This window comes from Leptosomus discolor, chromosome 7, assembly GCF_034619465.1.
Source record: "Leptosomus discolor isolate bLepDis1 chromosome 7, bLepDis1.hap2, whole genome shotgun sequence".
In the NCBI taxonomy this organism is placed as follows: Eukaryota; Metazoa; Chordata; class Aves; order Leptosomiformes; family Leptosomidae; genus Leptosomus; species Leptosomus discolor.
Genome location: NC_141397.1, coordinates 52,786,549 through 52,805,013, shown reverse-complemented (window position 1 = coordinate 52,805,013; position 18,465 = coordinate 52,786,549).

The following is an 18,465-nucleotide window of genomic DNA, read 5'->3' as shown; positions in this document are numbered from 1 at the left end:
GCCAGGCTGTGTGAGATGCAGTAGGAAACGAAGCACAGCTCATATTATGGACTGATGGGTGGCTGAGCTCTCTGCTGTCCTGCTCCTGGCAGGGATGCCAGGAGGGTGCTGCAGCAGGAATCCCCATCTGGGGGTGGCTTTGAGGTTTACTCTTCCCTATATCCGTCCCCAGCCGATGGACAGTCGATTTTGCCCCACTTTGTCAAGATGCTCAGCACTTAGTTTTGCAGTTGCTTTTGGAGGTGGATGTGGGATACAGCGCTGAGGCACAGCCGTGCCCCTTGCATGATGTATACCACAGGCACCTTATCTTTTTTTTGTTGCGAAGGACAGGAGTAAACCTACAGAGATCCCAGTTTAGTGTACTCTTTAAAATGTGTGCTGTAGCACATTTCTGGCTGTGCAGCACTGCCGTGGGGGCTCTGGCTGCACACAAGCCCCACTTGGACTGCTATGCCCAGGACAGGCTGCCAGACACAGGTTTTGTGTTGAGAAGCTGCACTGCCCTCAGCTTCTGGGCTGGAGGTATCAACAGCTACCTCCTCCCCATGAGTAGCACAGGGCAAGGCTTAGCGGTGCAGTTTGGGCTCTTCCAGGAGAATCCCAGAGAGGACAGTGGCACACAAATGAGTATTTTCTACTTCACAGTAAATGAGTTCCACTGTATCAGTGTTCACTCTAAGTAGACTCCACAGTGTGTCTGCAGCTGCATCTGTGCACTGCAATACAGTTGATTGCCTCAGAGAAATAACTGCAGTTGTCTCATTTAGCTCTTCAGGATTAACTTTCAGCCTGTTGAATCTAAATATTAGCCATGCGATGAGATGGATTAGTCAGAAGGCTTAAATTCTGGAGAGCTGCAAGTGTACCCTGCGTTGCAACAGCTAATCCTTAAATATAAATTGTGCACTGACAATAATCCGTCTATGCAAGCCTATTTTTTTTATTTTTGACTGTTCACTCTATAATTTTACCAGGTTTGGCATAGAACTTCTGAATGACATTTAACCAAAGTATCATGTCCACGTGTGTGTATAGCATGTTTTGCTTCATACTCCTGAATTCTCATTGAATGTAAAGGGAACATTGCCTTGCCTCATTTCGTTCAATAAACAGCTGTGTTTTGTTATCCACCACATCCTTTTGTCCCTCTCTGTACTTTTCTGGAAACACGGAAGTGGGTTACACAAGAGCAAGAGAAAACAACACTGTTTCACCCTTGGCTCCTGAAGCTCAGCTGCTTCTACCAATAATTATGTTCTTCCAATATAATAGATGTAGCAAAACAACAAATTTGTATTTAATTTGATTATTTTGTGGTCAGAGAGATGGAAAAAAAAAAAAAGCTGTGTAATATCTTGGAAAGGATCTGGGCTGTTTCATTTCCTGAGACTGTGATACTGAAAAATAAAGCAGTATAATTAATTGCGAGGGTAAGATACCTTTTTTTCTTTCTTGTTAACGGAGCTTTTCAGTTTGCAGAAAGCCTGCTTGAAGCTTCCCAAGAACAACTCCCACTTACAGTGGTGGGATGGAAGGCAAGAAGGAAACATGGCAAATGCCCTGTGACTGATGTCTTCAAAGGCATCAGCTGAAGGTGCAGCCACATACAGCTCAAACATGAGCAGACACGAAGCCATTTCCATGTCACGAATTCAGTTTGTGACTGAACATGCTAAAATAAAAGGGAGGTTACTAACTATAAACTCTGGATCTTTAGTCCAAACCTTTCTTAAATGTTTATTTACTCATTTCCCTCTTCTTGCCAAGTATAACTATTGCATAGGGGAGCAGAGAGCCCCTTCACACCCCACTGCAGGGTGCACCAGGCTGCCCTTCTGTGGGCCAGGGGCTTTCCTTCCCTGGGAGCTTGGGTCTGTGCAGGAGTGAGTGCTCTGACTCAACTGAGCTCAGTTTGGGCACTTGATTAGCACTACCCCAGTGCTTTCAAATGCCTTTATGTTGTTTTTGACTCCTACCACCTCTGTCTCGGGGTCCCTTAGGTATTAGCAGGGAGTGGAGGTAGGGAGCGGCAAAACAGTTAGAGAATTAAAAATACTAGGACAGGGCTAGCAGTAAAAGAGCCTGGTTGTAAAAACAGTGCACTCAGAAGTGCCAAGAGCTCTGCCAACTTACAACCTATTGCAGCCTCTTGTCTGAAGTGACTGGCTTGGTCTGTTTTCTTTGAAAGGCTTCTTTCATGCCAGCCTTGGCACTTGTTGAAGCATTAGGCTGTGGTGGGAGGGGGGCCAGCTGGAGCCCTGAGCAGCAGTTTTCACCTGCTGCAGGGATGTGCACATAGAGGACTGTATGTGGGAACCACAAAAGGGACGCTGAAGATCCCCTGGGCATTTTTTTTTCTTCTTTTTTTACTGTATCGGAGGAATTGCTGATCTTTGGGTTTCCAAGTCACATGCAGAGCTCAAACTGTATGGATGTGTTTGGCTATCTATTGTGCCGTTGGCGAGGGATCGAGGTTCCTCAGTTATCTTCCACGTGTGAGAGAAGGTAAACCAGAGAAGACTGCTTAAAGTCACGGTCACTGATTACCAGCAGCCTAGCTGCCTCATCCTGTACTGCAAGGTAGGAGTTGCAGGTGGCAGCTGCCATCTCCCACCTGTGCACATGTACAGATGCTCATCTTCCACCCTGGTTCATGCTGTGTAAGTGAGGGCTCTTGCCCACAAGGACTTCAGGGTGTGCTGCTTATGGCTTGGGAGGGCTGAGCCCTGCTTACAGGCTGCCTGTGGTAGGAACCGCAGGGCAGGAGGTGTTCACACACAACAGATAAATGGCTTTTCATGGCCAGGTGGACAGCCAGAGCTAAATTGAGGTGTTGTGTGCTAGTTCACGCTTTACGTTAGGAGCAGATGCTGGCGAGCGAATCTCTTTATCTGGAGCTGATGCTCCTCTTGTTCACAAGGCAAACCATGGCTGCAGAGCAACCCAAAGCTGAAACAGGCGGGGGGATCTGAAATCCAAATGACTTGGTGTAGTACATGTGGTATGTACGTTTGTTGTGGTTTAACGCCAGCTGGCAATTAAGCACCACGCAGCTGCTTGCTTGCTCCCCCTCCCACCCCTGCCATGGGATGTGGGAGAGAATTGGAAAAAAAAAAAGTAAAACTCGTGGGTTGAGATAAAGACGGTTTAATAGGACATAAAAGCAAGGGGAAAATAATAGTAACAATAATAATAACAATAGAATGTACAGCACAATTGCTGACTGATGCCCAGCCAATCCCTGAACCATGGTGTCCCCTGGCCGACTCCACCTAGTTTATATACTGGGCATGATGTGATATGGTATGGAATAGCTCTTTGGCTTGTTTGGGTCAGCTGTCCTTGCTGTGTTGTCCCCTCCCAGCTTCTTGTGCACTCCCAGCCTCCACTGGCAGGGCAGTATGAGAAGCTGAGAAGTCTTTGATTAATATAAACACTGCTTAGCAACAACTAAAAATTCAACATTATTCTCGTCCTAAGTCCAAAACACAGCACTGTACCAGGTACTAGGAAGAAAATTAACTTTATTCCAGGCAAAACCAGGGCAAGGTACCATTCCCAGTTCATTTCCCAGAGACGTGGTGCGTTACAGCATGCATGGAAGTGGAGCTCCTGGCACCAACCAGCTATCTCAGGTCAGAGGTACGTGTGTCCATCACCATGATTTGTTCTTTCAGAGACAGTGATCCTTGAACAGCACCTGGAGTCCATCTGTTTTATCCTGCTTCACACTGGCCAGAGTTCCTGGCAGTTAATGATAAAACAGAGTTAGTAAATGAGACCTAGGATCAGACTGCAAACTAAGTTTAAATCAAGTGCAGCACTTGACTCTGGCAGCTGGGTAGTTGTTGAATGTCTGTGCTTCTCTGACCCAGAGTGCTCCAGACAAGCACCCAAGCGGCTATGCCAAAACCTGCTCCTATTTCATGTTGTTGATGGTAAGCAGCAGCTATGAATACTGACACCTCAGTTTTCACAGTCTCCTTTCCCCTAGCACTGCTTTTGCCTTAGTAATAGCTTCCCTGTCCTGCCCTTTTCCCCCAAAACGGACATCCTAACTCCACCTCGGTGACTCACCTCATGTCCTTTCAAGGCCACCCTTCAAACACGGGCACAACTGGCCCCTAGCTGGTTTCACCACATGATTTCTATTTATGTATAAACAGTGTAATGCCGCATCACAGGACAATTTTTTCTTGGCTATTTTAGATTTGGATGGTGTCTCATTTTTATTAAAACATGATTGACATATGCAGCGCCTAATTATGAGTCAGAGGAACACGTGCATGTCTCACTAACAGGGTTTACGCCCAGGTGAGCGGTGCAAAAGCATACTACCATTCCCCTCCCTAGGCTGAGCGTGGAGCTGGAGTGGGCACTTGCTTACCCAAAGTGTGCTCCATGCTGCTGCCTTCCTCCCCTCTTCATCCTCCCCAGGTACAGGCAGTGTCCAGAGGGCGATGACACAGGCATGCATATGCATGTTGCCAGAGGATGCTTGGGGAGCATGAGCCTTGTCCCAGTGAGACTGGAAAAGAACTGATTTGTGGTTTTAACAGTTACTGATACAGCAGTTGGAGGTTTACCAGGGGAAGGTGGTGTTTGGGAAGAGGAGGAGATGTCCAGCTGCACTAGGTTTATTCCCACCACTGGTTGCTAGCTGCCACACTGCACACTGTCCCAAGAAGGCTCAGCTTGTCAAGGGACACACAAACCCCGCTCCAGCACTTCACTTGTGTATTTTTATTTACTTGTTAATTACTCACAACTGATGAACTGCTGAAAGCCAGCCTGAGGGTGCATGTTAATGTCCAGGAACTTCCCTACCATAAAGTGTACAGGCATATCTGGAGGAAGAGGTTGCTTGCAGTCTCCTCTCCAAAGGCTAACAGAGGCATCAGGAACAAGGGTTTCTAAGTGAATTTTCTAGTCTGCTAGCAAACCCAGCCAGCTCATCCTACTGGAAAAGTCCTCAACTGTAGGAAACAAGTCCTGTGCACAGACAGGACTGCCCCTGTTGCCAGAAGGAGCCTGGGAGAGTTGATGCAGGGCATCCCACAGGAGAAGGGGATGCATCGTTGCAGCACCTGAGGCAGAGAAGACCCACAGCTGCTCCAAGTATGGCCATGACTGCAGACCTGACAGCAGCTGTGTCCTGTTGACATCCCCACAGGATAAGAAGGACCAAGAGCAGCAGTACAAGCTGGGATGGGCAGATCTCTGTTTGCCAGGGAGAACTGTAGTGTCCCACCAGCAGCAGAAGCCTAGGTCCTCCTGGTGCTTGCTTCTCTGGGAACCTAAGGCAGCTCTGCTGATGCTAGGAGTTAATTTAGCTGTGCAAAATTGCAAGTTAGTGCTGGATTGCCTCATCCCCAAGGATGCTGAAACTGCTGATCGAAGCTGATCCCTCCTAGCCCTGCTGTTCTTGGTCTTCTGCAGTTTTAGCTGGGAAGAGGCTAGTGCCCTCGTGGGTCCTGGCTGATGGCAACGGCTCCCGTCAGAAGCAGGTAGGACAAGAAGAGATGGCTTTCCTTCTCTTTGGGAGACACTGGTAACTGGTCTTAGAAAGATGTCTGCTTGAAATCAGGACATACTGCTTGACAGGACCCCAGGACCAGTCACTGTAATTTGGAAGTCAGTTTCTGCTCAGCTGAAAAGTTTGTTTTCTCTAAATATTATTCCAATTTGCTGAATTGCAGGTGTGCAAATAGAGCATGTATTCCCTGGGAGAGAATAAGGTAAAATCCCTAGGAATGACAGAAGATTTCACCATTTGGATTACCAAACACTGTGACCCAGTGCAACCCACCTGAATTTTGAACAGAAACTACTCAAAATTAGCTATGAAACCTGAAAATCAGAGGACTGGAAGTTCTTGCAGAAATAAAACAACACATAATTTAAATACAAATTATCACCTTTTTTAGTGTGATATATGGATATTTATGAAAGCAGTACAAGCCTGAGCAAGAAGGGGAATGTCAGAGGGGGCTTATTCCTTAAATCTGATTCCTTGAGTACCACACAGCACAAAGACTGAGATTAGTGTTGATCGTCCTGTGACCTTAATGTGTGCAAAGCATTGCTCTGTGCAGATTTTGAATTGGTCCCCAAAGCGGCTCAGCTGCATTGAGCATGGCTCAGGGCTGAAGCAACACAGCCCGGCCTGTCAGCAAGGCAAATATGTTCAAATATCTTGTTGTGCTAAACTGCTTTTGCTTTTGGATAAAACTCCATTGCAGCTCACAAGGATACCTTTGCACTGTGAAAATGGGCCCCAACTCCCATGGAAGTGTTTTGATACCCCTACCCCATGCTGACTGGGTGTATTACCACCTTTCTTCACATTCCTGACATGAGTGAACTTAACTCTGTTTTGGTGCCAGCTGTGGTGGGCAATCCAGTCACTTCTGGTGAGAAATCTTTTCCCCCAACTGTCCTTAACAATGAATGGGAGAAATGCTTGTCAGTTTACCTACATCTTCCCCTTCCAACCCAGCTGTCCCTTGAGAAATGAAAAGCAAATTAAAAACAGAGGAACAAAGGCTTGAAAATAAACTTGGAATAATAAAGATAAATTATAATAATCTGGGGGGGTGGGGATGGGGTGTTCTTAAAAAAAAAAAAAAAGGTGGAAAAATGCTCTGTTTTCCTTTTAAGTGAGGGGTTTTTTGCCCCAATGATAATTTGAGTGTTGTGTTCTGGGCCCAGGGACGCTCTAGAGCAGCACATTTTATACCATGGCTCTCTCTAGTGGCCAGACCACAGAAAAGAAAAACGCAGCGCAGCGGCTCAGCGGCAGAGCTACAGCTGTATGTCGGGACAGACACGTGTCACTGCACCAAGGGAGCTGGGTTTCGGGTGCTGACCCCCCCCAGCAGACAGCAGCAAGGCTGTGGACTCCCCTCTGGCAGATGTGCCTCCTGTATGGACCACAGGAGCAACAGGCAAATGCAGTCTACAATCCTACCCGCGAGGTGTGCCAATGGAGGAATCCGATCTGAGATGGCTGTAGTGATGGTGTTTCAGTCCTGTCAAGCCCTCAGGGTGAAAAAAAGTGCAAGTGGGCTGTATTGGATGAAGCCCTTTGAAGCCCTCCAGAAGCCAAAACACCTGATGGGTTGAGCATCACTTTACACAACTAGATGGGGTCAGTTATTTACAATGCAGCTCTATCGTATTGGTTACAGATAAATCTCACAGTTTGAGAGCTGTGCCCTTGCCTGACTCCTTTCAGCACATTGCAGCTGGGAACTGACAGCAGAGAGGATTCCTCCTTTAGGTTGGCCAGTGGTGTTTGGAGGCCTCTTATTTTTTTTTTTTTTTTTTTTTTATCATTTGGTAATCAGTTGTTAATAACCATCAGCATCTAAACTATTAATTGCTTGCAGGGTAATGTTTGGGCAATTTTGTTATTGGCAATATTACCCATCTTGTATTCATTTCATTGAGAAATTGCATGCCAAAACCATAGATTTAAATGTCAATTCTGTGGCAAAGCCCAACACTTAAAATTTAGGAAATATCAAAATTTAAACAGTAGAGATAATACTAATTTAGCCCCTTTGCCAGTACACAGTGTAAGCCAGATACTATCAGGGTCAGTATTTTTCCCTGGACTCGTACCTCAGCCCCAGGGCAAGCTCACTGGGTGATGAGCTGTGCGACTAGTGCTGCTTATTGCCATCACTTCAAACTGGGCAGCAGCCACAGGAATACTGTTTGCTAGCAATACAACAACACACCAGCTAGAAGGACATTTAAAAAAAAGCAAGCCAGACAAGTTTTAAAGCACTGAATAAAGCCAAAACTCCCCAAAGAACAGGGAGTTCTGCTTCTTGACAAATAACATAACCAACCACCCATAGCTCCAGCCAGGAGCCACAGTCTCCATCACCTTCTCTTGTAAGTTCTTAATGCCCTGAAGCAAGTGGCTCCTCCCTTTTATAGCCAGCCTTTCCCAGCCTGCTCTTCTGGGAACAGGACCTTTCACAGTTAAGATGCTTTTCCCACCATCCTTCTGATGGATTTAAACTTTTCTCTGCTTTTGTTGTGAATATTTTGGTTTACTTTTTTTCTCCTTAGAGGATTAAAAATTGACTCTTACTTGCTAAAATTAATACCCTAGCTTACCCCCCACACGTTTGTTTTAGCTTTTAATGTGAAATACTTCAGCCTGTGGTTCAAAGGAGGTAAATGATTTTCTCTGGTTTGCAGTGCTTTGTGTTTTGGCGAATCTCTTCTTACTGTGGTGTGAGCACAATCCCAGTGAAACCAGTGGCTGCTGCTTTGCAAAGAAGCTTGCAGTGACTTCTTGATGTGTAGCACTTTCAGGAAGCCTTACTGGATACCTGTGTGCCAAGCAACCTGTCTGAAAACTTGGCCTTGTAGCCTTCCCTCCAAAGGGAACTGGTGTAGGTGGCTTCTGCAGCGCTGGAGGGTCTGGATGTGCACTGCCCCAGGCCCTGCAGCCAAGTTGCTGTAGTAAACTGCCAGTAACTATTATAAACATCGTATTGAACCACAGTAACCCGTGGAAGAGAGATGTTCTATAGCAAAACTACCACTTAGTGCCATGAAAGAGGTGGAAAAGCACTTAAGGAAACCTTCCCCCTGCTAAACCATTCCCCTTTTTGCTGTGCATGAAGGCAGAAAAAGTATCGCTGCTGTGCAGAATATTAGGAACATTCATTGCAGGAGCTAAACGCATCCCACTACGTTGGTGCTGTACAAACTTGAAACAGAACAACAGTCCTTACCCTAAATTGCTTGAGGTGCACATGTAAGGGAGAGGCAGTCCATGCATGCTGGAATAGCATGTTACTAATACCAGCTTTTTCTCTGTTTCTGTCTCTCTCAATTTTTTTATGGTTTTAGAAGCACAGCTGTATCTATTTGCCTGAATCCCATGGACTTAAGCACGTCACTATTCTTGTGTCTGGTTCTTCTTCCTTTTTGCAGTATTTAGCCTTTACAGCTTAATTGGGTTCTGTGCTACTGAAGGCTGCTTGCTACTTAAAGGACGTTAGAGAGTTGCATTGAAATATTTATGTCCAGTGCATTACTTCATTAAGGAAATGATCTAAAATGAATGGCGATTGAATTATACCCAAAATGCCCTATAAAACTGGATGCTGACTGATTACTTAATGGTTCTCCTGATACATGATGCATTAGAGGTCTATGTTGCCTTTAATTTTTCATGGGATGAACTGTGTCTTATGTGTCTTACAGCTATCCCAGTCTGTTGGTTAATGGTATTTCCTTGTAACAAAAAGTATCATTCCTTTCTTGTTTCTTGACGTATGTGGTGTTTTCATGATACATGAATTGAGGTGTCAAAGTATGTTTTGTGCTTGAGAATGTAATTGAGGTCACTAAACAGATCATTCCCATTTCAGTGCTAGGAAGGAAACCTGTTCAGAAAATACACCTGCAGCTCAGGAGAGTCCTTATGATGTGTTTTGCCATTAGCCACATACATGTAAACTCTTGCAAACATACTGCCCTGTGGTAAGAGAATGGTTCTGAAAGAGTTTAATTTGGTGCCAACCACTCAACAGAATACTTAGGCAGCGGAGAGCTTTTACCAAACTTTATAGTTTTCAGGGCTTTTAGCAAGCTTAATTTGGTCTTCAGGAACAGAGAATGAATTATTCCAGCTGTGACTAGCTAATGCGACTATTAATACAAACATTACAGGATGCAAAGGGACGCTGCAATAGGTCTTCACTTCCAAGTGGCATGTATTCTTCTCTTTTCTGGAGTCTTCCTTCTATTTGTTTCATTCCCCAGGAAAATCACTGTGTGCTTCCATGATGGAGAAGCTCCAGCCTGTGTAGACTGGACAGTGTTCAGAGTGAATCTGGGGACAGCAGAGCCTGTAATAGTGAACTGGGACCTGGCATGTTTGCATTGCTTGTAACACCCTGGCAGTAGCATGCCTGCTTCTCACAGCCTGCAGGACCAGCCTGGACAAAGCTTGTTTCCCAAGACCTGGGCAGTGCCTGTTTCAACTCCTAGGAGGGATCTAGTCACCTACATACAGTGTTGGTCTGGCCTTCTGCAGAGTAGGATTCTTTGAACCTTCATTTGTACAAATGAAAATGTCCAGGATTTAACAGAAACGGCTTTTTATAACATTTTTTTTTTTTAATGTCAGCTCTGTTTCCCCTTCTAAGGCCTGTTCCTTAATCTCAGTCTCATGCATGAGGGAAATCCAATCCTTGCAAAGTTAATTTTATTAATTGATGCTTATTGGATTATCTTTAAAATCAAATGAGCTTTAGCTGAGTGAGTTGGAAAATAAAGAGCACACAGGGACTTAAAGGGGACTCAATTCAGTAGAATTCCTTTGCTACTAAAAAGCAGCTCCTGTAGAGCCGGGTTTCCTAAAACACGGGAGATTCCTCCCCTGCAAGGGACAGTTGTGGCAGAAAATGCAAGTCTGGGAATCAGGAGAGGTGAGTCGATCTTCCAGTTCAATGCAAACTCCCAGTGCAATGTTGGCAAGGTTGAAAGTACCAGTGAAGCACTTGAGCTCTGCAGCAGGAGATGCCCATTGCCCAGCAAGGAGTATGAAATACCTCACCTGCAACAAACCTCTCCTGGGGAAATCTGGTATTTTGGAAGTATGATTTAGAAGATCAGTATATTGGCGCACTTTGTGCTATTCACCAGGAAAAGCGTTGCATGAGGAGTGTGCGTGGCTCAGGCAGACATCTGCTTTCATGGCTTGAGGAGACTCAGACATTCTCCAGGCAGCACCCACTGCACTAGCATATCAGTTTTCAGCATTTGAAATGTAGGTGGTTAGCAAATTGAAAACCTGGATTTTATTTATCCTGTCTGCTCACTGAGATACAAAGCCATGTCACCATTATGCCAGGAGAGTGTGCTGGCTACACAAGTTTGGTCTGATAAGACTGTTCTCTCCAGTCCCTGGCACTCAAGCTCTGCTGCTCTGTGATGAACTGAGCTCCCAGGGCCAGGTGAACGGTGCAAGGGGGAGCATTAGACGTCCCTTAGAAAGACAGTAGCCCTGGATCGATCCTGCTTCTGCAGTGATTTAGGCGCTTGACACTATCATTGGATTAAATCCTGTAATACCCTTACTGTAGGGAGCCAACCTTGGCACTTGGAGGGTACACAGTCCTGAGGCAGCCTCACCAGGAGTAGGTGAATGGAGTTGGTATTTCTGTGGCTTCCAGTGGTCTTCTGGGCATCTGCAGCAGCCAAACAACAAGCAACTGTGCGGAAAATAATTGGAGGGAGATGTAAAGGAGTCATGATTATTGTGGAGTGGGGGCATAGGGAAAAAGGACACAAATGCAAAGAAAAGCAAATTAACATTTTTATTGTGTTTCTGCTAGAACAAACTGGGGTTTTTTCTTTGCCTTCCTGGGGAAAAGGGAACTTCTACTCCCTGTCTCGCAATGCAATGAAAACCCAAAGCAAATCATCTGACACCTGACAGCTTGAGGTTTTTAACACAGTAAATAAAGCGACAAGTTTTTTCAAAGTCAGAAAAGGACCTGGGTTTTGTGAAAAAAGTTATTAATAAAAAGTGTTCTCTTGGGCAGTGAATTCAGAGGTTACCTCATCAGACAGTAATTACCAGCCCAGGACCAGCATTCCTGAGACAATTGAAATTTAGCCTCCTAACAAAAAATTGATTTTGAAGATTAATTGTCCCCTGTAGCACAGTTTTAGACCAATCTGAAATACAGAGAGGACAATTGTCCTTTGGGTTTAATAGAGCTGTCTCTTTGATATTCACAGCACTAGAGCAGCTATATGCATTTGTGTCCTGACTTAAAGCTGATATGAAGAAGGCAGTTTCGGAGAGGTGCAGCTGTCAGAAATGGTACAACCATGGGTGATGACTATCCTAGCTGCATTCCTGGTTCCTGTGCTGGACTGAGGGTAACAGCAAACAAACTTTGGATTTAAAAAGTGTAATGTCCTCATGCAGCTCTAATGGCAGCAGTGTCAGTGCTGTGTAGTCTGCACAGATTTTACACCTGAATTACAAAGACAAAACTAGCTGGAAGAGTTTATCTTGATGTTATTTTCAAATGTGTATGAAAGGGCGTTGCTCAGAGCCCTGGGGAGCTCAGCTTTCCCCAGAGAGGACTTTTGAAGTGTAGTAACACAAGCTTTGCTGTCTCTAACACACAGTTACTGTCTAGCGACTGAGGAGGTGTTGGTTTGAGCTCGGTAAACTCTTCTGGATGGAAATTCTTTTGGGATATAGCTTTTTCCTTGCCTGGCTTCCTGTGCTTTGAGCTGAAACTCTGTCAGTGCTCTTCTAACCTTTGAACCTACAGGTGAGTTTTCGTGAAATTAGCCAGAGGCATCCTAGGTATTACAGCAGGTGCTCAACTAATTAGCCACTAGAGAATCCCCACTAATTGTTCCTGAAGGAAAATGGGCTTTGCGTGTTCTGCTGCTCGGGAAGCAACTCGTATTTGATTCTCCACAGGAGCCAGTCAGTTGATCTCCCAAGGTCAGCATGTGTGAAGCATGCTGAATTTGAGTTGGGTATTGAACCTCCCCAGGCAGCCGTGGGATGCTAGGAGAAGAAGAGGAGAAGCTGGGTGTCAAGAGGAAATTTGGCACAATTCAATGGTTCAGGAGTGCAAAGTCTGCTGGTTCAAGTGGGTGCCTGAACCTCACTGTGAAACATTAGTCTCTTGGCAGGTTTAATACAGGTTTTCTGTAACAATCCTTGTCTGTATCCCATGATATGTGCTTTCCTTTTGTAGTGGCAAGCTTATAGCAAGGGTGACTGAGAGCTGAATTAGCCATGTGCTTGATGTCTCCTTGTGCCTAGCCTGTCCTCTATGTTGTGGCTGGGGCAAGATTTCTTCATGCCTTCAGCCTGGCCTCTCCATTCAGATGTCCATAGTCTCTGTCCCAGGACTCTTTCTTCAAGTTTTCCATTTCCTAGAAGTAGGGGCTGATCATGTATCTAATTAAGATTGTACCTGGGGAAACTGCAGACCTGGAGGCATGGGGTCTTGTCTTTACACCTACCAGTGGACCTCTGGGCATGCTTTCAGCTGTTGTTCAGACCGTGATGGGAAGTGCTTGGCAGTGGGAAAGCAAAGGTCTCTTCTGGAATAGCACTGCAGGGAGAAGCAAGGTCTGGGACTGCTCTCTGCTGCAGTGTTTAACAGTTGAATAACAGGAAACCTGTAAGCCTGGCTTGCAAAAGCTGTAACTGTCCTTCACCTTTTACACCTGCACACAACACTTGTCCCGTAATTCCTCACCTTCTTAGCTTCTGTTGTGAGAAACTCCCTTTGAATCAACTTATTTAATACAAGATTTAGTAAGTTGATTCCGATAATGTACTGCCAGGCTCCTGGCAGCATTATCAGCTGGGGGTGGTACCTACCAGCACCTCTGGGGCTCCTGGGCTCACTGCTGAGCTCCCCAGCCACAGTCCCTTATTATCAGAGAGGAAAGTGAGGGAAGAAGGAGCAGCTGATGGGAGCTTTGGGCTAAGATTAGCTTTGAAATGTTTTTTTCAGCTCTCTGAGAGAAAGACTTCTCCCCATGGTACTGACAATAGCAACTGATTTTCAGCTGTTCCAGGCTCTCTTCTGTTCTGCTTTGTGTTGCTCATAACCTTACAGCAGGGATTCAGGGAGGACAAAAAAAAAAACAAACCACCAAACCAAAAATGATGCTGATTTACTTTATAGAGGGAGAAGGAGAGAAAGGGCAAAATCAAGGAAATAAAGGTTGCACAACTTGTTTATTTACTTTGAAGTCTCTCTTGCCTCAACACAGGCTCCAGTGCCTGGGTCTCCTTTAGAAGATTGTGGTGTTGAGGGGCTTTGTCACACCATCCTCTGCAGGGGCAGTATCTGTGTAGAATAGGGGGTATTACAAACCATTCAGTCTTCAGGGATCGTCTAGTTTCTTTTCTGTTTGTATTTTTTGTCTTGTTTTTGCTAGGCTTATTTTCAAAAGAGGGAAAGGAAGAATAAAATGAAATAACACTTGGTAAAGACATGGAGAGTAAACTTCTTGCTGGGCCGTGAATGGCCCAACTTTGATTAAGCTGAGATGCCCCACTGTCCCCTCAAACCTTTCTCAGCAAAATCTGCAGTCTCCGTATATGTGCAATGAGACTATTTGGCCACTTGATGTCTCTGTGGGTTGTGACGAGCAGTAGGTAAATGGAGGTCAAGCTGGAACTGGAGCTGGGTGGAGGCAGCAGTGGAGATAGGCTTGCTCCTCAGAGACGAGGTTTGATAGAGCATCGTGCCAATTCCTCTTCCCTGCTTCTTACACTCAATCAGCTTCAGATTTTGAAATGATTTTTGGAAAGCCGGGAAGATTTGGTAACTAGCTTCCAAAGGGAGCTACTGAGGATCTGCACCCACCAGTGCTGCAGGTATAAAACATGCCATAGAAATGTGAGACGAGGGGTCCTGGCCAGTCCAGAGCCCTGTCTGCTTCCCCACTAGACAAAAGCCAATGGCAGAAAGGGGCCGGGTTGTCAGACTATTGTAGTGTCTTCATGCAGGGGAAGATGATGCTTAGCAAATATCAGACAAAAATCATCACCGTTGCCTGGTGGGGTCTTCCACAGGGCAACTGCCACGTGCTGCCAAAAATATGAAACCCAGCTCTGTGTTGGGGTGGGTCATAAGGAGATCTGGGCTATTCCCATGGCTTTACAGGTATGCCAGGCTCTCCTCTGGGATGCATCACCCTGTGATACTCAGACACAGACTGAGGATTAAGATGGGACAGAGATGCTCCTTCCAGTCTGACACTGTCACAGTCCTAAAGATAGTATTTGCCACAAGTATTTTGTTTATGCCTGATGAAAATATAGGTTAGCTTTTGCTGGAGCCAGACTGTGATATCCCTGTGCCTTAGGTTGTGGAGAGATGGTTGAGGCTGAGATTGCTTTGGGCACAGTATAGATACACTGGATGTGATTACAGCCACAGTTGCACATGGAAATGTCCGAGGAAAAGAAATTTCCCACAGTCATTTTTGCTGGTGGTGCTAAACTTCACTGTGATAGTAGCTGGAGGATCCAGCTCTCCTGTGTTAAATGCTGTGCATGTGCAAGGTTAGATTTTTTTCCCAATCTTTCTAGTCCTAAAGAATTTGAAATCGTGCGTCTGCAAACCCAGATCTGCCTAGATACAGGCTTTTTCTCATGGTGATTCAGCAGGACTGTTGCTGTTCCCTAGGAATGTACAGAGCCATATATAAATCAGGTACAATTAAAAGAAGTTGAATGACCTTTTTTCCAACCCAATAAAAAGTTCTGCTAAGGTTTTTCTCAAACAGTTTTAGCTCACTGCATGGGTTTTCAGTTTGGACCTTTTATAAAGCTTCTGCCTGCAGTGTATCCATCACCTTTCCCAGAGCCACTTCAGAGGGAGGAGAGCTTTGTGTTGGGAAGATGGTGACTGGCGAAGTGTGCGTCTCCAGCAAAACAGTTTCCCTGAGCAGCTTCCCAGCCTCAGGGCACTTGAGCAAAATTGCACACAAGGCTCACGCTACAATTTGCTGTTACTTGCATGGCGAGATAAACTTGAAACGTCTCAATCTATCTGCTAAGCTGCAATTTATGAGCTACAAATGGCTGAGTCTTAGAGTGGAATAACAGATTTGAACCAAGACTCTGCTACTCTGCCTCTGGAGAAACTAGCCAGCTTTGAGTGGAGTGTAGGGATTTATGGAGGTGACAAGACCTCTCAGGAAATGGCACCAGTGCCGTGGGGTCTGCGGTGCAGATCAAAGCAGCCTGGGGCTCAGAAGTGATGGACTTTAAGTGAGGGGCAAGGGCTTGATGAGGAAATGATCTGTGAAATACACAGAAATAGCAAAGGCTTCTGTGTTCAAATACTCTGTTCCTGTACAGTTCACAAGAGAAAAAGGGGAAATTTGTTTATTAAACAGCTTTCTGTGGCTTATTAATTCCATTCATCTGAGGATAGAGCAGCTCCCTCCAGAGTGCTTGTTATTGCTTGCTTGGAAATCAGTTAGGGTCTGGCCATGAAATGATTTTCTGGTTAAAACTCCTTGTTCAGTCAGTAATTTATGCGATTGCTATGAGACTGCTCAGATGGCCAAATGGCTTCTATTAACATAACTTTAATTCTGTACTTTTAACAGAAATAATTTTTGCTTTATGTTTCTTCAGGACCCTTTATTAGACTTCAAGTCCAACTTCTGGGGAGCGATCAAGGCTTTGTCTTTTCACCAGTGATTGCTTCAAGAGTTATCTTTGAGGCTAGAAGCTGCTTGAACTTTCTCAAGAACCAGACAGGGAATACAGAACAGGTCTTGGCAGGTATCAGTTCCTAAAGCCTCTTATCTTTTCCCAGGGAAGTGTTTGTTGGGTCTTAGTTACACAGACAAGTGTGGCCAAGTTACCTTCCTCAAGTGGCTGCTGGTACTTGCAAACTTAATCAATACTTCTAGCAAGTGTTAGAGGTCTTGGCTGCACTTATCTACTGAAGAATAAAGAAGTTTGACTGATGTTTGATGCAACAGTTACTCTAATAGTTGCTGTGCTCTCTCTCAGTAAGTCTGATAGCTGTGATTTCTTGCAATAGCTGGATCAGCTGGTGCCCTGCCGTGTCTCCATTTTTCCCCAACTAGGAACTGAGGCAGTTGTCTATGGTAGGTTATGGCCTGGCAGTGAGATCTGGATAGGAAGGAAAGGTGCTTTGAGAATTTAGGACAGAAAATACCATAAAGGAGATTAGAAAGAGCCGCCTGTTAAGCGTAAAAGGTGGGATAAATTCCTAATCTACAAACTGTTTTGTTAATGATGACCATCATTAATACAAAACACTCAGCTAAATGTTGCATAAACTACTCAGCAACAGATGTGGGATCCAGTTCTTGCTTTGTGTTAAATGAAACCTCATGAGCACACAATTGCCAGTATGGAAAAATTGCTGAAAACCTGCTCCTTCCATCATCTCAAAGGAGATATTTTTGATTGATACCATGGCACCATATGCAAAAGAATCCACTTGGAGGCCTTTGGCTGGATCACTTTGTAATGCAAAAGGGGGAAGAGTCAATCTCCAATTATGGCAATACATTTTGCCAGCCTGCACTGATGGAGTGTTGCCAGGGAAAGTCTCTAATCATCAAAGAACATGCTAGTGTTAATGTGAATTTTGTAGGTCTCCTAAGGGAATGGCTTATTTCCTTCCAGGAGAAAGGCACTGCTGAATAAATCAAGCAGCATTTCTTACCAACAGGACCCTGCTAAGTATATTATACAAATGAAGATTATTTTCATGAAAGAAGAGGAGCTTCTCCTCTGAGCAACACAGCAGGTATGCTGGCAACTCAGAGGCATCTGAGCAGCTGAGATTTTTTCTGACGGAACGCTATCCAGATAGCCCTGCAAGTTAGCAGTGTGGCTGATGGGCTAACAGAAACATCATGCAAGCAGATCACTGTCCCCTTTGGGGGGATAATGAAGCCCAGTGGCAGATGCTTCTGGAAACTAAGCTGTCCTGTGCTGGTTTTGTCCCCATGCATCCTTGCACCTGGCTATTTGGCTTTCTGTTTTCTCTGCCCCTGTCACCCAAGGGCTTTCGTTTTTCTTGGCACTGCTGCAGAACCATATCCAGACAAACTGCAGAAGCATCTCCTAACCTGTGGGGAGCTGTGCCTGGGGCAGCAGCCAGGATCTCTCCCTAAGAGGACTGCAATGAGCTGCCTTTCTCTGATGGCAGTTATGGAAATGGGATTTAAGTGCAAGTGGTCTTCAGCCACTGGGCTGTGATTAGTTGGAGTTTATAACTAACCAAATCCTTTTGGGGATGTGTTGCTTTCTATCTGGGCTTTCAGGGTAGATCCTAGCAGCCCAGAGCCTGTTTAAATAGACTATCCACTTTTGTGGGGATTAGAGCTGGGAGATTGCCACTGACTTTGGGGATAAATAGGTAGATAGATCATTTTTGGTTCAGGATTTTGGGTGCTGGTTGTGGCAGCATGGCAGTTCCCTAAGGGGAAACACGTGCAGGCTGCAGCCACTGACTGCTGGGCCAGACATCTCTGTCCAAGCTGCTGGCAGCTATAGAAACCTGTCTATACCTGGCATTGGCCCAGTCACTGGTAACCCTTCATTTCTGTCAGGAAACTGACTGAAAATGGGGTGGGTGATGACTGCTCTGGTGGCTCAGAGCACAGGCTATCAGATGGGCTTTCAGTCACTTTCTGTTGGGGACTGACACAGGCTGGCTGAGCACCAGGTGGGAGAGGGAGCGTTACCAGAGGCTGGCAGCTGAGCACCAGGTGGGATGCTGGGCTGCCTGGTGGCACTGCAAAACTGGTACGACACAACATGCAGCACGGCCAGTGTGTGAGGACACTGGAGACACCAGCATGGGTATCCTCCACCCGCCAGGCTCTGGGAAACCCACAAGAAATCGCCCTGAATACAGCCTTAAATGT